We start from the raw sequence: 23862 nt of genomic DNA, 5'->3' as shown, positions 1-23862 counted from the left end.
TTTCTGGTGAAAGAATATAGGGGCTTATTTAATTAAAAAAATAAAAATATATATGCACTGCACTGTTGCAGTTATTTCTGTTAAAAGCGTATAGGGGCGTATTACAGTAAAAAAAGAAAAGTATATACGCACTGCACTGTTGCAGTGATTTCTGTTGAAAGTGTATAGGGGCGTATTTCAGTAAAAAAAAGACAAATATATATGCACTGCACTGTTGCAGTTATTTCGGGTGAAAGCGTATAGGGGCGTATTTCATTAAAAAAATATAAATATATACGCACTGCACAGTTGCAGTTATTTATGTTGAAAGCGTATAGGGGTATTTCAGTAAAAAAAGACAAATATATATGCGCTGCACTGTTGCAGTTATTTCTGGTGAAAGCGTATAGGGGCGTATTACAGTAAAAAAAGAAAAATATATTCTCAGTGCATTTCTGCAGTTACTTCCGGATGAAAGCGTATAGTGGCCTATTTCAGTCCAACAAGAAAAATATATGCTCAGTTCACTTCTGCAGTTATTTCTCTTGAAAGCGCATAGGGGCATATTACAGTAAAAAAAGAAAAATATATACGCATTTCACTGGTGCACTTATTTGTAGCAAAAGCGTTCAGTGGCCTATTTCAGTATAAAAAGAAAATATATTCTCAGTTCACATCGTCAGTTATATGTGTTGAAAGCATGGCTGGGAGTCAGCAGGGTGGCAGCAGTGGGAGGTCGGGAGCCAAACGTGCCCGGGGTAGAGCACCTGATTCGCAGCAGCCTACCTGCCTGGGAAGTAGTGGTGCAGGGGTTCACGGAAGTAGCAGTTGTAGCAGTCAGTCAGTGCAGCGGTTATATGTGTTTTTTTGTATTTCAGTACAAACAGAAAAATACATTCTCAGTTCACGTCGGCGGCAGTTAGATGTGTTGAAAGCGTTTAGTGGCCTATTTCAGTACAAACAGAAAAATGCATTCTCAGTTCACGTCGGCGGCGGTTTGATGTGTTGAAAGCATTTAGTGGCCTATTTCAGTACAGACAGAAAAATACATTCGTAAGTTCACATTGGCAGTTATATGTGTTGAAAGCATGGCTGGGATTCAGCAGGGTGGGAGGTCGGGAGCCAAACGTGCCCGGGGTATAGCACCTGCTTCGCAGCAGGGGTTCATGGAAGTAGTGAGTCAGTGCAGCAGTTATATGTGGTAAAAATGTATTCAGCGGTCAGCACTGTGGTTATATACTATTAAATCTCCATGATGTCTCCATTATAAATCTGCAGTGTGGGGGCCCCGTGTGGCTTCTATACACTTTCAAAATAATCCTTTAGCGGAGCGAATAGATGCCGGAAGACCCTTTCCATCTCCGTGCTCCGTTATATGTGGTAAAATCTTTATTGAAGTATTTTGGTGGAAAAAAAAATTTTATTCAGCATTCAGCGCTGCACTTATATGCATTAAAATCTTTTGTGAATTATTTCGGTGGAAAAACAAATTTCATTCAGTGTTCGGCACTGCAGTTATATATGGTAAAATCCTTTGTGACTTATTTCGGTGGAAAAAAAATTGTATTCAGCGTTCAGAGCGGCAGTTATATTTGGTAAAATCTCCATGATGATAAATCTGCAGCGTGAGGGCCCCTGCGTGGCTTCTACACACTTTCAAAATAATCCCTCAGCGGAGCAAATAGATGCCGGATGACCGGGACGCTCCATGACCTTCCCAGGAGCTTGCATTCAGCGATGCTGTTATATGTGGTAAAATCTTGTGTGATTTATTTTGGTGGAAAAAAAAATTGTATTCACCGTTAAGCGCTGCAGTTATATGCGGTAAAATCTTTTTTTTATTATTTTGGTAGAAAAAAAATCTTGTATTCAGCATTAAGCGCTGCACTTATATGCGGTAAAATCGGTTTTGAATTATTTCGGTGCACAAAAAATCTTGTATTCAGCATTAAGTGCTGCACTTACATGCGGTAAAATCTTGTTTGAATTATTTTGGTGGAAATACAAATTTCGGTAACATTACATTAACTTCCTCATCTCTTCATTAGCATCAGACACACTAACTTTACACCCCCAGCTATATATATGTGTTGCAAGCACCACCTAGGGGCGAATAAAGGTAAATTACACTGCCAGCCTGTTAAAGGGAATTACAGCATGATATCACAATACATTTGATATGACATTTAGCAAGAGTTTAAAGTGCCCACATATAGCACATAGTGGGACACTGCATCAAGATGAATCAGGTGGGGAACAGCCAGGATTTCAACAAACCAATGCCTGATGCATTAGACTAGATCATCCATGGTGCCACACCAACAATTTGACAAAAGAGACCAGTTTCTTCTGGCTACCTACCTCAGCTACTATTCGGATGCTGTTACCCGCCTGATGCCACACATCTGATGCCAAGTGCCCCTTCTTTCACCCACCATCTTCAGCGGGTACTGTTATTGCAACCCACCTCCACAGTATGTCACCTGTGGCCTCCTGATGCTGCCACCACCTCCAGACTCTGTTATTGTGCCGCTCTGTGGTCTCCTCATGCTGATGCCACCTCCAGACCCTGTCATTGGGCCACTCTGTGGTCTCCTCATGCTGCTTTCACCTCACCACTATGTCATAGGTCCACTCTGTGGACTTCTCATGCTGTTCCCACCCTCCCCACTTCATGATTGGTCCACTATTTTGGCTTTCGGCTTGGCTGACATCATCATTTATTTGACACTTCTTCTTATCCTGTCTGTGTAGCAGCTGTAAGGGCTGTATGGTCCCATCAGAATTGGCTTATGATTTGGTAGGAGTGGGTACAAAACAAAGAAGACATGTAAATATTCCATTCATGTGTCATCTCTGTTTTAGATCCACTCAGTTGTTTTTTTTTTGCCTTTAGCAATACTGATGGATTATTGAGCAAATGCTGACCGAGTGAAGACATATGCTCCACAGACAGGATCCGTTTTTTCTGGGTAATTGTTCTGATGGATCAGAGAATAGGGAAAATTAATCAATGACGTCAACACAAACTTACTGCTGACACCCTCTCCACTCTGTCGGGGGGCTCTACTTGTATAAGCGTTTAATAGAACAGGTTCTGTTTACATCTATGTGGAATCAGCTGACGACGGTGTAAATGTAGTGTGCTTCTTCTTGACGCTAACATCTACCTGTAAAGCTGACTTCATACTTGAGTTATTTGGTCAGTTTTGGCCCTGTAACTGCCCAAATAAGTGAAGTGTGCAGTGATTCTAAGAGCGACGCCTGTCATCTGCATGTCATACTGACTCACAGTATTATTTCACTACCACAGCAGACTCCCTTTGCGTGTTACTGCAAGGCACAGTGTTCTACACAACTATAAAGGCTCCCTGCAGCCAGGAAATAGCTGTTTTTTAACGTAATTTGCCGCTAATGTATTCGGTTCAAAACGAATTTTTCCAGAAAAGTTTGGCGATCCGGCGAATAAAATTTTTAAAAAATTCACTTATCTCTAATTATCTTGCACAAGAATTTTTTAGAACTATTCCCAGCTTTGCTATTGCTGCTTGGGATTTCTGAACAGTGGTTTTGAGACCAATCTGTTTATAGGAGTAATAATTACTAGTTTGAAACTCAGAACTGCATCTTCAGTCATTGTTCATTAACTTGAAAGGTCATTTTCCAGTCTATGTAAATTGTTGTTCACATAGGACATCATTCACCAGTTGTGCGGCACCTGAGGGGTTAATTGCCAGGGATTGCAGCGCCATGTCATAGAGGGCGGGTGCCGGGTATGTGATACCACTGCCGACACCCGCTGCCTACACTTAAATTAATGTGTTAATTATATTCAGTAGCAGCACAGGGGCGAGGGAGTGACTGCCTCCTCCACTGTGCTGCTAATGATAACATGGCACGTGCTGAGTTCAGCCTAGTATCATTAAATAGTAAGACCCAGTATCGTATCGATCCGGGTCTAAAAGTATTGATTGGGTATTGAAACTTCGATACCCGGTGCAACTCTACATAGATGGTTAGGCACTGTCACTCATCAGCTCCCTGCGACATGATCTCAGGGTGCCAATAGTTGCCATACAAAGGCCCTACAAAGGTCTGCCAAGTACCGAAGCATATTAGGCCCTGCTACAGGCATCCATAACAATGTGATCAATAAAGTTATCACATTTGCTATTTTTTGTTCATTCCACCAGCAATAAAAAGCGATCAAAAAGTAATATATACCGAAAATAGTATCAAGGAAAACTGAAACTTGTCGCTCAAAACACAAGCCCTCACACAGCTGAATTGAGAAGAAAAAAAAGATTAAAAAGTTACTGTATGTCCCTCAGAATATTGCAACACAAAAACAAATGCTTTTTTTAAGCATATGCATTCTGCAAAGGTATTGAAACATAATATATAAAATTGCTATTATCACACCAACTCAAAGAATAAAGGGAACATGTTATTTATGCCGAACAGAGAATGGGTTAGATTTACAACACAAAAACTATACCAAGAAGAATTGCTGTTGTTTTCCACCCCCACCCCCCCAAACAAAAGATAATTAAGGATAATGAATAAGTTATATGCACCTTAAAGTGGTGCCATTGAAAATACAACTCATCCTGCAAAAAAACATGCTCTGATTGAGCTACATTAATGGCAAAATAAAAAAAGTTATGATGCGGTGAAGTAAAAAAACAAAAAACAGGCTTGGTAACAGAGGTGTGTAAATCCTCAGGTTAGAAAATGGTTAATGTAGAAACGTTGGAACCAACCAGGATGAGGTGATGTTAGGCTCCAAACAATGATACACATGGCTAGTATGCTTTCATTTTATAGGTTGAGATAATGTATAAAAGAATGGAGATGTGTCATGTACAAGGGTATTGCTTGCTTTGACGGATGGTGAAGGTACTTATGTCCCTAATCTGATCTGACCAGCACATTCAAAGTGTTCCTAACAAATTTCAGCTATGCAAATGTACAAACAGTATATGAAATGTCCATTCATCAAAGTGTATTTGCCTCTGCACTGTTGCTCTTGAACCCAATCTTACTTTAGATGTGGAGAGAAGCTAGTGGATGCTGGGAGCAGGGGTGCACCACCAATGAGGCCAGGTGAGACGATCGCCTCAGGCAGCACCAGGTAGGGGCAAGATAGGGGCAGCCAAAGGGCCGTGGGCTGAAGGGAAGGTGTTAGGTTAAGAAATTGGCAATGGGGAAGGAGGGGCACCATTTCAGTTTTCACCTCAGACAGCAGAAAGGCTAGGTGCACCCCTAGCTGGGAGGTACAGGCAACTGAGGAGTCTTCTGCACAGGTTCTATTCTAATTAATAGAATTATGTATGTGTACTACTCAACATGCTCTAGCATCTTTTGGTGTCTAATTTAGTGAAATTGAACTGAAATCTGGGACGAATAGAAACATTTACATGTCCATCAGTGAACAGGGTGGTCTTAAATTGTTTTTAGATTAGAAATTGACAATAAAAAACCCTCTGTTCTTATTCTATAAATTGACCTTCTAAACAGCTGCGCGTTTCCACTTGTATATAGTAGTAGTATTTGGGTCCCACACATTTTGCACTTAGCATTTCATGCTTGATGTCTAAAGACCCATTTACAGAAGTAGATCATTGATTGGATTGAGCGATTAATCATTATTCAAATTTTTAATTCATTTGAACAACAACCATTTAGATGCGCAGAGTATAGTGTAAAAATGTGTGAGTCCGATTGTGTAATAGATCACTTGTCAGGCAAACGGTTGCATTTATACTAATAGATAACTTGACTGTCTGGGTGGTGTTTGGGGGGAAAATAGATTGTGTTATACCCTTGAAGGAGTGAAAAGGATATGTTAAAAAGGTGTTTAAAGACCCTTTGTTCCACCTTCTTTACCACCAAAGACTGCCTTCCCTCTTGTATGCAATCTCCATTTTGTCTTCAGTTGAGATCACATGGTTGCAAGATGAGCTTGTGGGCAAAACATCACCTTGCCAAGAAAAATATTACATTATATTATAAGCATTGTGCAATGAGCCCCTTAGGATCTGGTGCAGAGGGTGGGACTGGTAGTTGCCCTGATGAGATGTTGTTTCCTGGTGTACTCCTTCAGGCCGTTGATCCCTGGGGATCGGTGCAGTGAAAAGGCGATTTAAAGACTCAGGCTAGAAGTAAAATTCTGTAGGTGTCCACTGTGTAATGCAGGCTTTGAGCTGGTTTGGCCTGGATGTAATCTGGGTCATGGGTATCTGAGCCATAGTCCCTCACCTGCAGCAGGATCTGTAAAGCTGTGGCTTGCTGGTCACTCTGCTAAGTATATAATGCTGTAGCTTTTAAGGAAAGTCAGAATGATTCTGTTAATCTCTCTAAAGTAGTGGTCTCAAAGAAGAGCTGGATAATGACTGGTCCCTAAGACCTTTGGAGCACAAGACCTTCATATACAAGGTGATTATTTCCATTGTTTAAACTGGAGATAGGTCAAACAGTGACGACAGAAACTGACCTTAACAAGGACTCTTATACAAAGCATGACTTGTTTCTCTGTCTGGGATACTGTGACACTTAAAGGGGTTGTCTCATCATGGACAATGGGAGCATATCGCTAGGATATTCCACCATTGTCTTATAGGTACAGGTCCCACCCAGGCACCTATATCGAGAACGAAGCCCCGCAAGTGAAGGAGGGCGCACTGCGCATGCGCAGCCGCCCTCCATTCATTTTCTATGGGGCTGGCGAAAATAGCCGAGTGCTGGCTTGGCTATTTCCGTCAGCCCCGTAGAAATGAATGGGAGCGGAGTGGGCTTGGCTATTTCCGTCAGCCCCCTAGAAATGAATGGGAGCGGGGGGAGCGCATGTGTGGTACGCTCCCATTCACTTCTATGGGGAGCCGGCTTGGTGGTGGCCGGACCGGAGTCCTCCAGCCACCACCTTGAGGGGCTCCGTTCTCGATATAGATGCGGGTCCCAGTGGGTCCCACACCTATAAGACATTGGGCGCATAGCCTAGCGATATGCCCCCATTGTCTATGATGAGACAACCCCTTTAAGTGTCACAGTATCCCAGACAGAGAAACAAGGCATGCTTTGTATAAGAGTACTTGTTAAGGTCACTTTCTGTCGTCTCTGTTTGACCTATCTCCAGTTTAAACAATGGAAAGAATCACTTTGTAATGAAGGTCTTGTGTGAGACCCAGGTGAAGGAAGAGCTGGTCTCTACTTAGCCGAAGATGTTTGTCCACCTGTCTCTTCCATCAATCCTTACACAAAAGAAAATTGTATTCTGTGCAGCCTTCATCACACACCACAACCCTCTTGTGTTTGCTCTTGTGATGTGGCATCTATTACCGTCAAACGCTTATCACAATGATGGAGAGCCTACTTATTCTGCATTGCTTGCATCTAAAGCAAACACCACAGCTGATAAACTGAAGACAACTATTAAACAACCATCGTACAGATTTATTGAATGCTACAAAGTGAAAAAAGTACCATTTAACCAGTCTCTACAAACTATTAGAATCTTTTATCTCAATCATGTATCATATTAGGTCATGAGTATTACAGCAGTTTATATCATTTTAATCATTTCTTTCTTGACAATGCAGGTGCCTGTTGTGATGATAAAGTTGACATTAGGATGAAATTTGAAAATATATATATATTTCATGCATATAATACCTGTAGACTGACTTGACCTCTTGGGTGCACCACTGAGCTCAGTAATTGGCTGCCAGCAAACAATGATTCAGTATAAGGAAAAGCGATGGCATAAGGACAGGGGTGCACCATCAATGAGGTGTGGTGAGGGGAGTGCCTCACGCAGCACCAGGTAGGGGAAAGAGGGGGGCAGCCGTTTCTGCAGTATAGTATTAGGAAGCACAATGGGCACAGTATGTGGCGCTGTATTACCCTGTATGTTTTGCTGTGCTATATGTAATGTTTTCCAAGTATGTCTATAACAGTAGGGCTGGAGGGGAGGGGTTAAGTTAAGAAAATGGCATTGGGGGTTGGGGCGCCTTTTCAGTTTTTGCCTCAGGCAGTAGAAAGGCTAGGTGCTCCATTGTATAACGATCACTCCTACCTATACTGTGGAGGAGATCGCTGCATGTAATAGCAGCCATCTCCTCCTCTAGCAAGCAGGTTATTGCCGGGAAGAAACGCTTCCTTCCCAACGATCGCCGGCAAAATCGGACTGTGTAATACAGCCTTAAGGCTAGTTTCACATATGCGGCAAGAGATTAGGCAGGCTTTGAAACTAGCGAAAAAACAAAGAAACGGAGCTCATAGAACCGTGTATAAAAATATATAATTTTATTACGACATGATTAAAATATAAAGCAATAAATAATATGCCGTTAAAAAGTGAAAGGAAGCAGAAGAAAGAACGCCACCCTGTCAAATGTAAAGCATGATGATCAATGAAATAGGTTATATATGGTACAGTGATCAGCCATTGACCAAGAATAGATCATAGATATCGGTTGAGTCAACAATCAGAAAAGTACCTACACGGCTGGATAAACAGGGGTTGCATGCAAGTGCACCATAAACCAGATAAGGGCAGACCCCAATAGTAGCCAGGTATCAAATAACCTAAATCTAACGCCGTGTAAGTAAAAAAGGGGACAGAGACTCACCAGAAAAGACCGTGTGCTATATCACCCAGGATGGTGCTACCCCAACGCGCATTACGGCGTGCCTTCGTCCGGGGGTATTAGGCTTTGAAACTAGCCTAATACCCCACCAATCAGTCGACAAATGAGCAAACGCTTAGTTGTCGGCTGAACAGACACTTTGTGCTGCTGCCCAAATCATTATTTGTCAGTAGTGCATCTCCATGTTAAAGATTCTAGTTCTTAAGGGTGGGTTGACATGTAATCTGTTTCTGGTGCCTTTTTTTTTACTCAGTGTTACAGTAATTGTTGCATTAAACACCACAAAGCTATAACATGTGAATACACCCCAACAGCAATTCATTGATTTGGCTCGAGTAAGTACTATATGGGATATAGTGGAAAAATCTAGATGTTATATTGGGTAAAATACACTTTTTATATTTCATACGAATAAACTAAGGATCTAAAATCCCTTTTGTTTAGAGGAAACCCCTGACTGCCGGCAGTATATATCATATGACGTCTCTAACTAACTTAAGGAGGGATCAATTTAGTGCTCCATGTGAGACTTTCTAACTAATTTATGCCCCCCTGCTGGGCTGTGAAGAATGAAGTCATCCTGGGTTCACATAATAAGTGAGCCTTTATGAGGAATTGATGACATCACTCCTAACACAGCAGAAAACACAAAAGCTGTAATCTTTCACACCATGTGCTATCATTCTTGGTAAGGACTGTTTAATGACGTCCAGGGTTAGGCAAACTATTATACATAAGTGAAGGTATCTCTCCATCACAGAATGAGCATCATATTTAAAGGGCGTTATGTAGTTAGACAATATTCTATCATCTATCATCTATCTATCTAATGAAGAAATTCTCCAGCACTTTTGAACTACGGTAGTTCAAATGTGTTGTCCTTTATTCACCAGAAAACGCAACGTTTTAGTCCTCTAACTTGGACTATTTTCAAGTTAGAATACTGAAATGTTGTGTTTTCTGGTGAACAAAGGACAACACATTTGAAGTACTTTGATAGTGCTGCAGAATATCTCCATTTCATTGCTCTGAATTAAGGTTATATCCACGGCTGTTGGCACAACATTATTTCAGCATTTTTGTGCTTCTTGAATTTTTTTATTTTTTTATCTATGTATCTCATATCTTAGCTGATGGTGTGCTTATGTGGTGAGCGCCATGTAGGAGTTTTTTTTAGGGGACTGTATGAAGGAACACTCCACGTTTTGTGGGCTGGTCCAGTCTATTGGCCTCCTTCTTGGTTCGGGGACGTCTCTCCAATCCCCAGAGTTTTGCCCCCCACCTCTACTCCATAGGTGATACCACTTTAATTTCACACCGATGTCACCTTCTATACAGTTACATAGCTAGAAGATCCCTAGTAAAATGTATTACTTAAGAATCTAAGTTTCAGGGTTCACAATATGTAGCTACCCATTATGTCACTCTCCATATGAGTTTTCAGTGTGTTATAATGAATTAATCATATTCTATTATTTAATTTTTTTATAATGTCCGGTTTTACCTTTTCCAATATGGCCGCCGCACTTTACAGTGTGGTAATGCGTATGTCACACTTGCGCACTTGCCTCTGGTTTTCCCCTGCCCTCTCAACCTCTACTGACATGCGCAGTGGCGCGATGTGAACACCAATGGTGAGCCGTCTTTTGATCACTGTACTGGGCAACACTGGCACATATGTGATTTACAGGTGTGACTATTATGTCTAATGAGGTTCAATTATGTCAGCATTTATTTTTGTTTGTTGTATGGCATGTATTTATGTTCACTATAATCATGTTAACAATATCTGTACTTCATAATGACAGATTTTCACTTGCCACTTTTTTGGCACATTTAAAGCACTTTATTTTGATCTTATATTGATTCATAATTAAATGTACATGCACTTTGTATATATATATATATATATATATATATATATATATATGTAGAGGATTGGCATCCTCTGTGAAACTTATCACTCCCCACCCACCTACCTGGTGCTTTTAATTAGAGTTGCAATGGAGCTGGACACTCCGTGTTAGAGTAGGTCCCATCTGATGAGAAGCCACCTTGACGTTTGGTAGATGGGCCCAACATATTTTTGATCAATTATATGTGCTAAGAGATTTTATTCCGCTTAATAGTAAGTATGGTAGTCATGTATTTGACCCTGTTCACACATTCACCTGTTTAACCACCCTTAGTGCGTTTAGTGGTGTGCTGCTACTTATTTGTTTATATACAGTACAGACCAAAAGTTTGGACACACCTTCTCATTCAAAGAGTTTTCTTTATTTTCATGACTATGAAAATTGTAGAATCACACTGAAGGCATCAAAACTATGACTTACCACATGTGGAATTATATACATAACAAACAAGTGTGAAACAACTGAAAATATGGCATATTCTAGGTTCTTCAAAGTAGCCACCTTTTGCTTTGATTACTGCTTTGCACACTCCTGGCATTCTCTTGATGAGCTTCAAGAGGTAGTCCCCTGAAATGGTTTTCACTTCACAGGTGTGCCCTGTCAGGTTTAATAAGTGGGATTTCTTGCCTTATAAATGGGGTTGGGACCATCAGTTGTGTTGAGGAGAAGTCAGGTGGATACACAGCTGATAGTCCTACTGAATAGACTGTTAGAATTTGTATTATGGCAAGAAAAAAAAAGCTAAGTAAAGAAAAACGAGTGGCCATCATTACTTTAAGAAATGAAGGTCAGTCAGTTAGCTGAAAAATTGGGAAAACTTTGAAAGTAAGGGCTATTTGACCATGAAGGAGAGTGATGGGGTGTTGCGCCAGATGACCTGGCCTCCACAGTCACCGGACCTGAACCCAATCGAGATGGTTTGGGGTGAGCTGGACCGCAGAGTGAAGGCAAAAGGGCCAACAAGTGCTAAGCATCTCTGGGAACTCCTTCAAGACTGTTGGAAGACCATTTCAGGGGACTACCTCTTGACGCTCATCAAGAGAATGCCAAGAGTGTGCAAAGCAGTAATCAAAGCAAAAGGTGGCTACTTTGAAGAACCTAGAATATGACACATTTTCAGTTGTTTCACACTTGTTTGTTATGTATATAATTCCACATGTGTTAATTCATAGTTTTGCTGCCTTCATAGTCATGAAAATAAAGAAAACTCTTTGAATGAGAAGGTGTGTCCAAACTTTTGGTCTGTACTGTATATATATATATATATATATATATATATGGACTGTTCATATGTATAAAGGCTCTAAGGTTGAGCCGAAACGTTGGGTGTCCACATAGGTGAATAAACTTTTTTCATTTTTTCAATACTTTCAGAGTGCTGCCTTTTTCCTATTTTTTTTTTTTTTTTTCTTGAAATTCGTTTCATGTCCGAAATTTTTTTTTTTTTTTTTTAAACTTCTGTTTATTAAAGTGGAAAAGTGCAGACAATACATACCATACAGACGTTAATGTCAAAAGAAGTAAGATACATTGCACAAGCAAAAAACATTGATCGTCTCACAACATTTTTCCATTCCACTCATTTTAACTTTTCTCCCCTCCCCAACCCGCCACCCCCCCCACCATCCCTGAACCCCTCCCTGAACCCCCCCATCCCCCCAACCCCAAAAACACTGATTTGAATGCCGTACATGAAAAAGCCTATCCTATCACACACTTTCCGGTTTAAGCCTCCAGTAATCCCAGCTTATTAGCAAGTTGCGCTTCCAGGTACCATTTGGTCAGCTTGAACGGGCACATAAGCTCCTCAATTTCCCCCCGTGACAACAGCTTCTCAATGAAGCACCTCCATTTTTTAACAAACTTTTCAATCATACGTTCCTTATCTTGCTCCACCTCAAGTCTTTCCAGATAAAGGACAGCCTTCATCGTGCCCAATACCTCCTCCCAAGACGGCACTACTCCTTCCAACCAATGTCTCAAAAGAGTTTTCTTCACAGACATCAACATAAGATGTACCCCTCCTTTGGTGACTACTGCACCCATTTCCTCGTTCTGATTCAAGGGTATATAATGGAAAATACACTGTTGAGGTGACAATCCCACCGTTTCCCCCCAGAACTCCTTTATTGTGTCTATTGATTTCTGCCACAAGGGTCTCACTTTCGGGCACTCCCACATGGCATGTAACAATCCGGCACTCTGGAGATTGCACTTGGGGCAGTTCCGCAGATAATGAGCAGGGGCGTCACGATACGACAGGTTGAAGGCATATGTTGCCCTATGCATGAGTCTTAGCTGCGATTCTCTCCACTGTTCATTATATGTGGCCCGCCTTACCAACTCAAGCCCCACTCTCATTTTTTTCGCAATATTCTGATCCAGCAATTCCCTCTCCCAAAGCTTGTACGCCCCTTTCACAAGCCCTATCGTTTGAATGTTGTGAAGCCTACTGTGCAGTTCCGACAGGGACATGTGGGAACCACTATTGCCCAACAAAGCCGCAAACCAGGCCAGGTTCTCCACTTCTCCCAAAGAACTCGCCTGAGTTTTACAATAACTCCTGATCTGCTGGTAAGGAAGATACTGTGCGTCTGGCATGTCATACTTTCTTTTGAGCTGGTCCCACGACAACCATTGGACCGTGTTTTCCAACAATAAATCACTAAGTTTCACGATGTTTTTGTTCCTCCATACTTGAAACAGAGCATTCTCCCTGCCCTGGGGGAAGGCCGGGAGTGACCACAGCGGCATTCTAGGAGAAATGTAGCATGGAAGCCCGTAAATCTTTCTAATGGCCTTCCACGCCACTATGGTATCCCTTAACAAGACGGCTTGCTTAATCGGCGCCGGGATGTCCCTGAGCCTGGAATGCAGTAGAGCTTCTAAATTTTCCCTGCCAGCAAGTTCTTTCTCGAGCCAAGTCGCCGAGTAGAAAGCAGTATCCCATACCCAATCTCGCGCGTGCCTAAACAGCGCCGCCAGATTATAGTGGCGGATATCAGGAAGTTGTAACCCCCCTTCATCCCGTAACATAGTCAGCTTGGCATAAGCGATACGCGGTCGTTTGGTCTTCCACAGGAAGCGGTTAAACGCCCGCCGCATCCTCACCACATCCACATGTTTCAGTAGCAGAGGTATCATTTGAAGTGGGTAAAGTAATTTCGGGAAGCTCATCATCTTGATTAAGTGGGCTCTACCACAGAGAGACAAGGGCAGATCCCGCCACCTTTCTAACTCAGATTCTATTTTCAAGAAAAGAGGGGGATAATTCAGGGTATACAGCGAGCTCGGGGTGCGACCGATCTTGATGCCCAGATAGGTTATATAATCTTTCCGAATCTCCACCCCACTCATCGTGCAGGCCCCCAATTGCGGTGTTCGCCCCAAAAACAATAGTTGACTTTTGTCCACATTGACCCTATAACCCGTTACTTTCCCATAAGCGTTTAATGCCTCCAACACCTTCCCCAACTGGGCCTCTGGAGCCCCCATATACAGCAGGATGTCGTCCGCAAAACAGCTAACTTTCAGCACCTTGCCCCCTATTCTGACTCCGTCAAATAAATCTGAGTGAGTCAGCCACCTCGCCAAAGGTTCCATCGCCAAATTAAAGAGCAACGGAGACAGGGGGCAACCTTGACGGGTTCCCTTGCCCAATACTATAGACCTGGATAGGAAGCCGGGTATGTTTACTCTCGCCTGAGGATCCTCATACAGCGCCCCTAGGTAATTCCTAAAATGACCCGTGACGTTGAACTTGTCCAGCACCATGTCCAGCCATTGCCAGTTGACATTGTCAAAAGCCTTTTCGGCATCAATCGCAAGCAACGCCGGACATTGTGCTGTTTTCACCTCCCCACTCGCATGTAGACTGGCTAATACTTTGCGAATATTCGTAACTGCCGACCTCCCCTTCATGAACCCCACTTGATGAGGGCCAATCAGTTCAGGTAAACACTGTGCCAACCTGGTGGCTAAGAGTTTGGACAGGATCTTGACATCCTGATTTATCAAAGAAATAGGCCTATACGCACTCGGCAGGTTCAGGTCCCTCCCCGGTTTCGGGAGGACCTTAATATATGCCATCTTGCCCGAATCAGGTAGACTCCCCCCCAGCATAACGCTATTAAACAATTTGGTCAGGATCGGGACCAATTCTTGGTTCATTGACTTATAAAATTCCGCAGGATACCCGTCTGGACCCGGCGCCTTACAGTTCGAGAGGGATTTTATGGTCGCCCCAACTTCCTCTTCAGTAATTTCCCCATTTAAGGCCTCTAACTGTTCCTCCGGTAATCGTGGCAAGTCAATTTTATCCAGAATACTCCTAGCTTCCGCAGAGTCAAACGGGTCCCTAGAATAGAGGGCCTGATAAAATTCTCCCAGGATATCTACCATCTCTTTCGGCTGGGTGCATAAGCCTTTTTCCTATTTTATTTGTTGGGCAATAGTCTAGTCCCCTCAGATGTGCACCTATTTTGTTTTTGATTTGTTTTTCATTCTAGTGCTGCCATTTTTCTGTCTATCTATCTATCTATCTATCTATCTATCTATCTATCTATCTATCTATCTACTGTATCTATCCTACTGTTTTTAGGCTTTTCAACAAAATGAAACAGGTTAATAGTACCAAGTATACCTTTACCATAAATAAGCACTAGAGATTGTCAACTTAACCTACTAAGTTATTCAGTAGAGAAATTGTGCATTAACTATTTAACTATAGGGAACACAATACTACAAATGAAACACCACAAATAGATTAAATGCAGACACATATCAGTAATACAGTCACTATTTCACGTGTTCTGCTATTCTCATGGAGAATCATTTTCATTCAAGCTTGTCATACCATTGCTGTTCTTCCAGAATACCTACCCTGAAAACATGATTTCTCGTCTATGCACATTCTGAAGCAATTATAGCATAGACATAGAGTAACTCTTCAAGGGGTTAGGTAAATAATTCTCCCCGCATGTAGGTGAAAACTGAAGCATTAGAAAATTTGCATCCAGCCATCAGGTTTATTAAAACTGAGCCTGTGACCCTGCTGTGTGTGAGTGAACCTATGTCTCTTACTCCTGAGGGATACATTTAAGTGCAGACTTTGGTTTCCCAATGCCAAATAAAAAAAAATAAAAAAAATACACACACAAAAGGGCTCTACTCAGTGCACTGCAACTCCCAATATGTTACCATGGTTAAATTCCCAGAATCCTTGGTGACCTCCTGCTGATTTCCCTTATGAGCTAGTGTCCTGGAATCTCTCTTTATTAGGTGTCTAGAGAAGTAGGCTGTGCTGATGCCAGCAGCCCCACACTGAGGCGTTTATTAGTTTTTGTACATTTTCTGACTGGGTGCTCAAACTTTCCACAGCTGCTAAAGTCCATGAAAGCGAGTGCTGCTCACACATTTCTAATCAGCTCTCCACTTTAGATTGGAGTAGCAAAATTGCCCATAAAAAGTTTTATTGATATGTGAATTGTAGGCTTATTTACCTGTTGTTTATTACTGCTGCAAGTTTTCCTTCACCAATCATTTTCACCCATATCAAAGATCAGTCAACTTAAGGAGGGACACAGCAAGATATTTACTATATAGATCCATCCAAGACCCTGATCCTTACTCAAACAGTTCCTAGCTTGTACAGGACTTCCAACTTGCATGAGTTGGAGTATGCACAATTTTATTTTATATCATGAATTGCTCTTTAAAAACGTTGTTTTACCTTTTCTCTATTCATCTGATTATAGCTAAATTGGATGTAGACTGTCATAACTATTGGGGATACCAAATATGTATGTTTTTGCCATTCTTTTCATCTCCATTTTTTATATAAATTATTTCAAGCACTTGTCCAGTGGTATTGCTTTGTAAATGGCTCACTGTGGGTTAAAAATAAAAACGATTCCCTGTGGTTGATGTTCTAATGCAATCCTGATCCTTGCTGCTCTCCACTTTCTGGTCCTAGCTCAACAAGGTGGAAATGCCAGGAGATGTCTGCTCAGCCAGTCATGGGTTTATTATGTGAAGATCAATTTTTTCATACATTATACTTGCTTATATGGAGCAAAAGGTTCATAGTGCTTTACAAACATTATCCTCACTCACTGTACCCAGTGGAGTTCGCAATGTAAGTTCCCTGTCAGTAAGTCTTTGGCGTGTGGGAGTACCCACAGGAAACCCATGCAAACACAGGGAGAACATACAAAGTCCATGCAGATGTTGTTCATGGTCAGATGTAAACCTAGGACCTCAGCACTAAACACTAAGCCAACATGCTGCACATCTGTATCCAAAGTCTTAAGGAAGTACATTTAAGGAGCTAAGAGGGACCAAGGGACCTAGGTAAAAAGTAGGGATTGTCCCTCCAAAAGAGAGACAGTTTGGAGGTATACACCCTGACATACAAGTACAATTAAATCTTGCACTTGACATACATGTACACAGCTGCATCCATAATTATTGCTGAGATAAGCATACTTACCAACATTGTAGTTGGTAAATTTGGGGCATATAGCCCCCAAACCAGGAATGCCCCCAAACACACCTGGGAATGCCCAATTACATAAGTCCTGCTCATTTTTGGCCCAAGATGGCCTGAATTTGTTGAGACTGTCTCTGGAAATTAAGGACAGTCCCTTCAAATTCATAACTCTTGACAACTATGAATATGATAATGTAAAGGACCAAAGCCTGAGAAGAGATCCCGATTTACTGTTGACATGGAGATGTGTATATTCATATCACCAAAAACATTGATGTACACTGACAAACAAAAGGGTAACAATGTTTTGAACCTTTGACTTTCAGGCTCCATATCTCACCATCCACTACAGCTTCAAACATGAGACTACCATCATTTTATAGACAATCATCTTGGTTATCTCATACATAAATTGGACTTGCAACTATTTAGCATATTATTAGTTATGCAGATTTTTGTCATGTTACTGCATTGTTACTGTTTTGCTCCTGGTGGTAATACTACAAATTACAACCTGTTCTCACACTCCTTAATAGCTCAGTCTGTTATTAGGTTGATTCCCAAGCAAAATGTCACTGGTTTGAATCCAGGAGCACCCATGAAGAAGATTTTCCAAGACAAAAGAAACAGCATCATCCAGCTCATCAATAGAGGTATCTCAGTCAAGAGAATATGACATGAAGTCTGTCCATCCATTCCAAAGCCAAGAGGTAGACGTCCAGGCAAAATATCTGCGTCATCAAGTCTGCTCATCACAAGGTCTATCAGTTCTGAAACTACAAACACAGCAGTGGAAGTGGCTCATAAGCTTCATAATAGTGAGATCACAGATGTCCATGCAAGCACTGTGTCACGTGCACTACAAAAGTCTTGAATGGTTGCCTGAAAAAAGGTGAAGAAGCTTTGACTTCAATAACGTCATAAGAAGCATCGGCTTGAGTTTGCAAGAAAGAACGAACAGCGCACAATAGAAGATTGGAAACGGGTGATTTGGAGAGATGAGATGAAAGTCAATAGACTGGGCAATAGATGGGTGCAAATGGGTCTGGAAGAAACAAGGGAAAAAGGGGGCTAGCGGATCGAGAAATTGAAAGAACTGTCAAGTTTGGTGGAGGAAGCCTAATGATATGGGGTTGTTTCACAGCCAAAGGTGTTGGATACTTAACCAGGATCTATGGTGGTCTCAATGCTGAGCTGTATGTGCGTATCATACAAGACGAGTTACTTCGTACACTTGAGTACTACGGGTATGAAAAGGACAACATAATGTACCAGCTGGACAATGAACTGAAGCGATGTCAAGATTGGTGAAGAAATGGCTCAATGACAATGAAGTAGAGGTTCTGGATTGGCCCCCAGAATTCCCAGACCTCAACCCAATCGAACACTTGTGGGTAGAGTTGAAGAAAAAGCTGTATTCGTACTCAAGTGGGTCGACCAGTATGCACCAACATTGGGAACGTGTAGAAGAGACCTGGGAACAGATTTCGGGAGAGGTATGCTTGAATTTAATCGAGGCCATGCCCAGAAGGATTCAGGCAGTGTTGAAAGCCAAAGGTGGATTTACAAAATACTAAAAAAATTATAAAAATTAGGAGCAATACAATAACTTTGCAGTTACATGACAAGAATCTGCATAACTAATCATATGCTAAATTGTTGCAAGTCCAATTTATGTATGAGATAACCAAGATGATTGTCTATCAAATGATGGGAGTCTCACATTCAAAACTGTAGTGGATGGTGAGATATGGAGCCTGAAGTTCAAAAGTTCCAAAACATTGTTATCCTTTTGCTCGTCAGTGTATTTGATTATATGAATGCTGTTGTATTTGGTTGCTTTCGTTTTCACAAAGTCTCCACAACACCTATTTACCTCACAAGAATCAGAATATTGCTCACAGCAATGCAGCCTTGGGCTTTGGGTCTGTAACTTGAAGTGTTCATAGCATTGTAGTATAATGTGGGAAATGTTTTGTGGCTTTTTAAATTTAGTTCTGATCGATCTGTGTGACTTTAATGGAGGCAGTCCTTATTATGGGAAATGAATTAGATGCCTAAATGAAACCAACGTCTGCTAATTGCTTCTCTCGCTAACTGGCAATTGACATATCGGACAGCAAACAGTGACAAAGATATGGCAATGTATTCATCTTTTCTTATACAAGCCCTCATCCTATTTGTCCAGTCAGGTCCACATGGAGTCTTGACCAGCAGCTGTAAAAGGAGATACATACAACTGCAAAACCCTGTGATGAGTCATTGACCTCTGAGCTACTTTTAATAAGGCCAAAAATGAGTCTCTGGCCTGGTATAAAGAACGCCACTCAATGAATTAGAGTTGTGTATGTGGAATTTATAGGATGTTGAGATGCTAATCAGCGTGGGAACGGTTTGATATAGCCTCCACTACTGCTGGTGACGCCTGCTCGTTTCATAAACTTTTATCACAACCCAGCGCCACAGATAAAGCATCATAAAATGAGGTCAGAAAGCAGCAGAGCAAGAGGTTCTCTCAGGGGAAAATAAGAATGCATTCCAAAGGCCTCTTGTAAGAACACCCAGCTTAACCATTTATAAGCTGGGCCTGATGAGTTCAGACGGCAATTGCTATCACATCAGAAGAGCAGGGATTATACAGTTGTCACCCAAAAATCAACTCTGCATCTTAAGTTACAAGACTCCCACTGCTCGACTGGCACCATAAAGAGTTAATTTGCCTTTTGTTTTACTTTAAAGATACAGCGGAGCTCTGAGTTTTGCCTGGCAAGATGGACTTCATTTATACGGCCTAGAAGAGAACCTATGAAGTCTCCTGACATGTCTTTTCTTTACCAGAACCTAGACTGTAACCCAGCTTTCAAATAATTTGTAATGGCAAATCTACTGTTTTCCAGTTATACCTTAAAACCTGTATTGCTCATCAAGCCTGGAATCAGGACTCTAGAAAGACTGCCAGTACCCATGGATACTGCACTGTTTATCACCCAGCTTTCTCTGAAACAGAATTAATTAAGAAACATTTTATTTTATTTAAAGGGAAATGTTCTTTAAAGGGGTAGGCCACCTTATGGGTGGTGACCTGCTCCCTTTGCGTCATGTCAATTGATCACATGACGCAAGTGAAGCAAGTCACCACTGCAGCCAGTGATTGGCTGCAGCAGACTGAAAGTAGATGTTGACAGCGGGGGACCTGAGTGAGACAGCTGAGGACGAGGAGTGGAGGAGTCCAGCGGTGGGCAGGTAAGTATGCTTCCCTTTCGCAGGTCTGGCCAGAAGGAAGGTTTGCCAAGGTGGAAACTTTGCATCATGTAGGGCATAATAGATCTTGTTAAAAGGGTTATACATTTTTCCTGGATATAGGAAATCTGCTTGGGTTATGAGACATATCCTGATTTCATTGTAGTAAAGCTGGCAGTAGTTCAGATTTGAATTTATAAATTAAGGTTTTTGGATTCTATGTTAAACTAGGGGTCTGTTTGCTACCCTACTGCCCTTCTATCTAGTCTTTAACTGTGGCTCATGAACCGGCTTGCCCTATAGAGGGGGCAGTTGTCTTCTTGGGAGCTTATATCTCTTGCAGATCTTGCATTCCTCAGTGTCCGGTGTGTGGCTTCCAGTCTGCGTGTGCCTGACACACTTCAACACTTCTGCTTATGTGTGCCTGCCTCGGTGCTCCTGTTTTATGATGCACACATCAGTTCTCAGAAAAAAACAGATATATCACTGAGGGAAGCTTGCTTTTATGGGGCAAAATAAACAACAATCATATAGGCAGCTTTACTGTCTTTCGATAATGTTACTCTAGTGTCAACCAGGGAGTATTAGCTGGGGCCAGCATTTCCCTTTCAAGTGATTTTGCCATTTAGTTGCCAAGTGAGTTGTATGGGAGTGTGAACCCACTGTGACAACAAGCATTATTCTGGCATATTCACCCTTTAAACAAATGTATTACAATAAAAGCATGTGAAGGGATTGATGAGCAGAATTATAGCTTAGATATATCCCAGAAAAGATTTTTGTTAAAAGATCAAGCACCAAGGGACTATATATCCATCGACAAGAAATTTCAGCAGCCAATCTTGTCCCCCTGCATGGGTACTATTACAAACCGGCCAATCAAGTGGCCAAAATCTCAAATGAAAACTTGGCAGTTCTCTGCTCTGGCTAGGTAGACTACCCTACATGATGTTTACAGTACATACTCTAATAGAGTGCCAGGTAACTGCAACACATGTACCCTGTAATGTATCTTCTGTCTAGGTAATTGCCACGTGTCTATGCAATATCTCTTATTCTGTTAACTCTGTGCTCATTAAAGTCTTTGCATTTTGCTATCCTCTAAAAAAAAATTAAATTTTACATATGTAAAAGTGTAAATATACATTCTTAGATTTAATACACAGTTGGGGTCATTTACGAACAGATATACTCCACTTTTTGGCTTATATCTGTCGGAGACTCCTGTGCAAAGGTTATTTGTGCCGCATTTTGGGACTTTTTCCCCCTTTTCTGACTCTCACGACAAAAAGGGTGCATGGCATGGGTGAGGAAAAGGGTGGACCGGCTGGGCTGTCCCATTTATCATTTTCTGCGCCTGTTTTAGAGGTAAAAAATTGTCTAAATCTATGCCAGCAAGGAAGCTGGTGTAGATTTAGACAAGTGTGAAGCCCACTTAAGCTATGTAGCGGCCAGCGTCTCTACATAGCTTAGGTGGATGAACCTAAGTAGGGACGAAGACTGGTATCTAAATCGGTGGTCTTCATATATGTCCCCCAGTATTTTAAAATTATATTGTACATACTTTATGTTAGACCTCATGGTAGGAAATACCTGAAGTTTAAAAAGAAAACCCTGTGTTTATTTTAAAAAGACATTAAAACAATAGATTTAAAATATATATATATTTTTTTGATTAGATATGATTAGTGCTGAGCGAATCGATAAAATTCGATTTCCTCGTGCTTCGTCGTAGCGAGTCGATTTAACCTGATATAGTGCATAAAATAAAATAATACTTACCTGATCCATTTGCTTGCGACGGGCCGACCACCGCCATCTTGCTTGAAGATCTTGCACAAAATTCTGTGCGCGGTGACGGGCACCAGAATGATGACGTGATCTCGGGCCACGCAAGATTTCGCACCAGATCTTCAAGCAAGATGGCTGCGGCCAGCCTGTCACAGGCAAATGGATCAGGTAAGTATGATTTTTTTCATTTTAGACTGTGTTACGTAATATCAGATGTCGCGATTATGTATGAACGCAGCATCTGATGGGTACAATGACAAGGAGCGGTGCAATTGCTGCTCCCTGTCATTGCACCGACTACTTACAAAGAAATTAAGTAATTCGTCATGAAGCAATTCTTTATTTTTTTATTCGGCGAAGCAGCCAAATCACATTTTCCAATAGATATGATGCTATTTGGCACAATACATAGAGTACCTTTAAAACATAAGTTGGGGTGTTCAGAAAAAAAAAATGAAAGCATTACAGGGTTGGCCTGACCCACCAGGGTTCCAGCAAATCCTCCTGTGGGCCCAGGCTCTGATGCAATAGTTAGTCCAAAGGTCCAGGAAAAAAAAAAACATCTAGGGCTTCCCTGTAGGGTCTATTTCTTTGATTCAAAACCTATTAGACTTTATTGATAATATGGGGGTTGGGCCTTGAGAATAATTTCCTCTAGTGGGCCCAAAGAACCCCAGTCTGATCCTACAAGTAACCAATGTTATAGCAGTCATAATATAATCACTGATCCATCTGCCTTTCTTCTAGTGCAGTCTCTAGTGCTAAGTTTTCACCTACTTCTTTACTAGTTTATGTATTGAGCATTGCCTTTTTTTTTACTGTTTTACTGGTGGGAACCTATTGATAGTCATTACCAAAATAATAAATGAGTGTTTTATGTCTGCATTGTTATCAGGGTGTCTTATATGGCCTGGCTCATAAAAATTCCTTTTATACAGTGCATACAAAGTTTCCATCAACAGCAAGATCCAGCTGTAAACGTTAAAGGTAGCAGACAGGCGTGATTGAAGTTCTAACATTTCATATTGGTCTTGGTGTATAATTATCCACAGTCAAAACATTTGTTAAAAGTATCTTTCTCAAATTATGATATTATGATTGCTAACATTATATAGTCTTACAATGGATACAACTACTCAGTGTCACGGCCATGGTCATGGTCGTGACTCCTATCACCGCATGCTGTTGCCTGTGGTCTCGTGTGGTTGTTTCAGCCACAGGTGAGGGCCGCTTGTATGTTGCCTCACTTGTGGTTGCCGTTGGCAACATGCTCTATTTATGTACTTGGCAGCATAGCAGCCTGAGCTGTTGCTTGGCAGCTTGCTGCAGTCTGCATGCGGTTGCACATGGCAACCTGTCTTTGTAGGTGTGCCTTTTTGTAGGTTTGGTGTGCACGTGGTTTGTGTGTGTGCACTTACACTTCCCTTCGCCTGTGGCTGCCCGTGGCAACGTGTTGTATTGTTTACATGTGCTGGCAGTGTCTCGGCCTTCTGGCCGACTCCCTTGACACGGTTGCCGCGCATGTCGTTGCCTGCGGTAACAGCTGCAGGGTAATTGTGTGTGTGTATTTCCCTTTTAGTTGTGGTCTTCCCTTCCCTGGTGTGAGAAGGGTTAATTCCCTTCTTTCTGTGTGAACACTGGGTGTGTCTGTGTGGGTGTGGCTACATGGGCTATAAAGCCTCAGTAGAGACCTGAAGTCTGAGGGGTACTCCAGCCTTGTTTGTAAGCTGGAGGCACCCTCCTGGTTTATACCATCTGCCACTGAGAGCCACCCTTGTGGTCATAAATCTTGTTTGAT

Source organism: Bufo bufo, chromosome 4, assembly GCF_905171765.1.
Source record: "Bufo bufo chromosome 4, aBufBuf1.1, whole genome shotgun sequence".
Lineage (NCBI taxonomy): Eukaryota > Metazoa > Chordata > Amphibia > Anura > Bufonidae > Bufo > Bufo bufo.
This window is presented reverse-complemented; position numbering follows the sequence as displayed.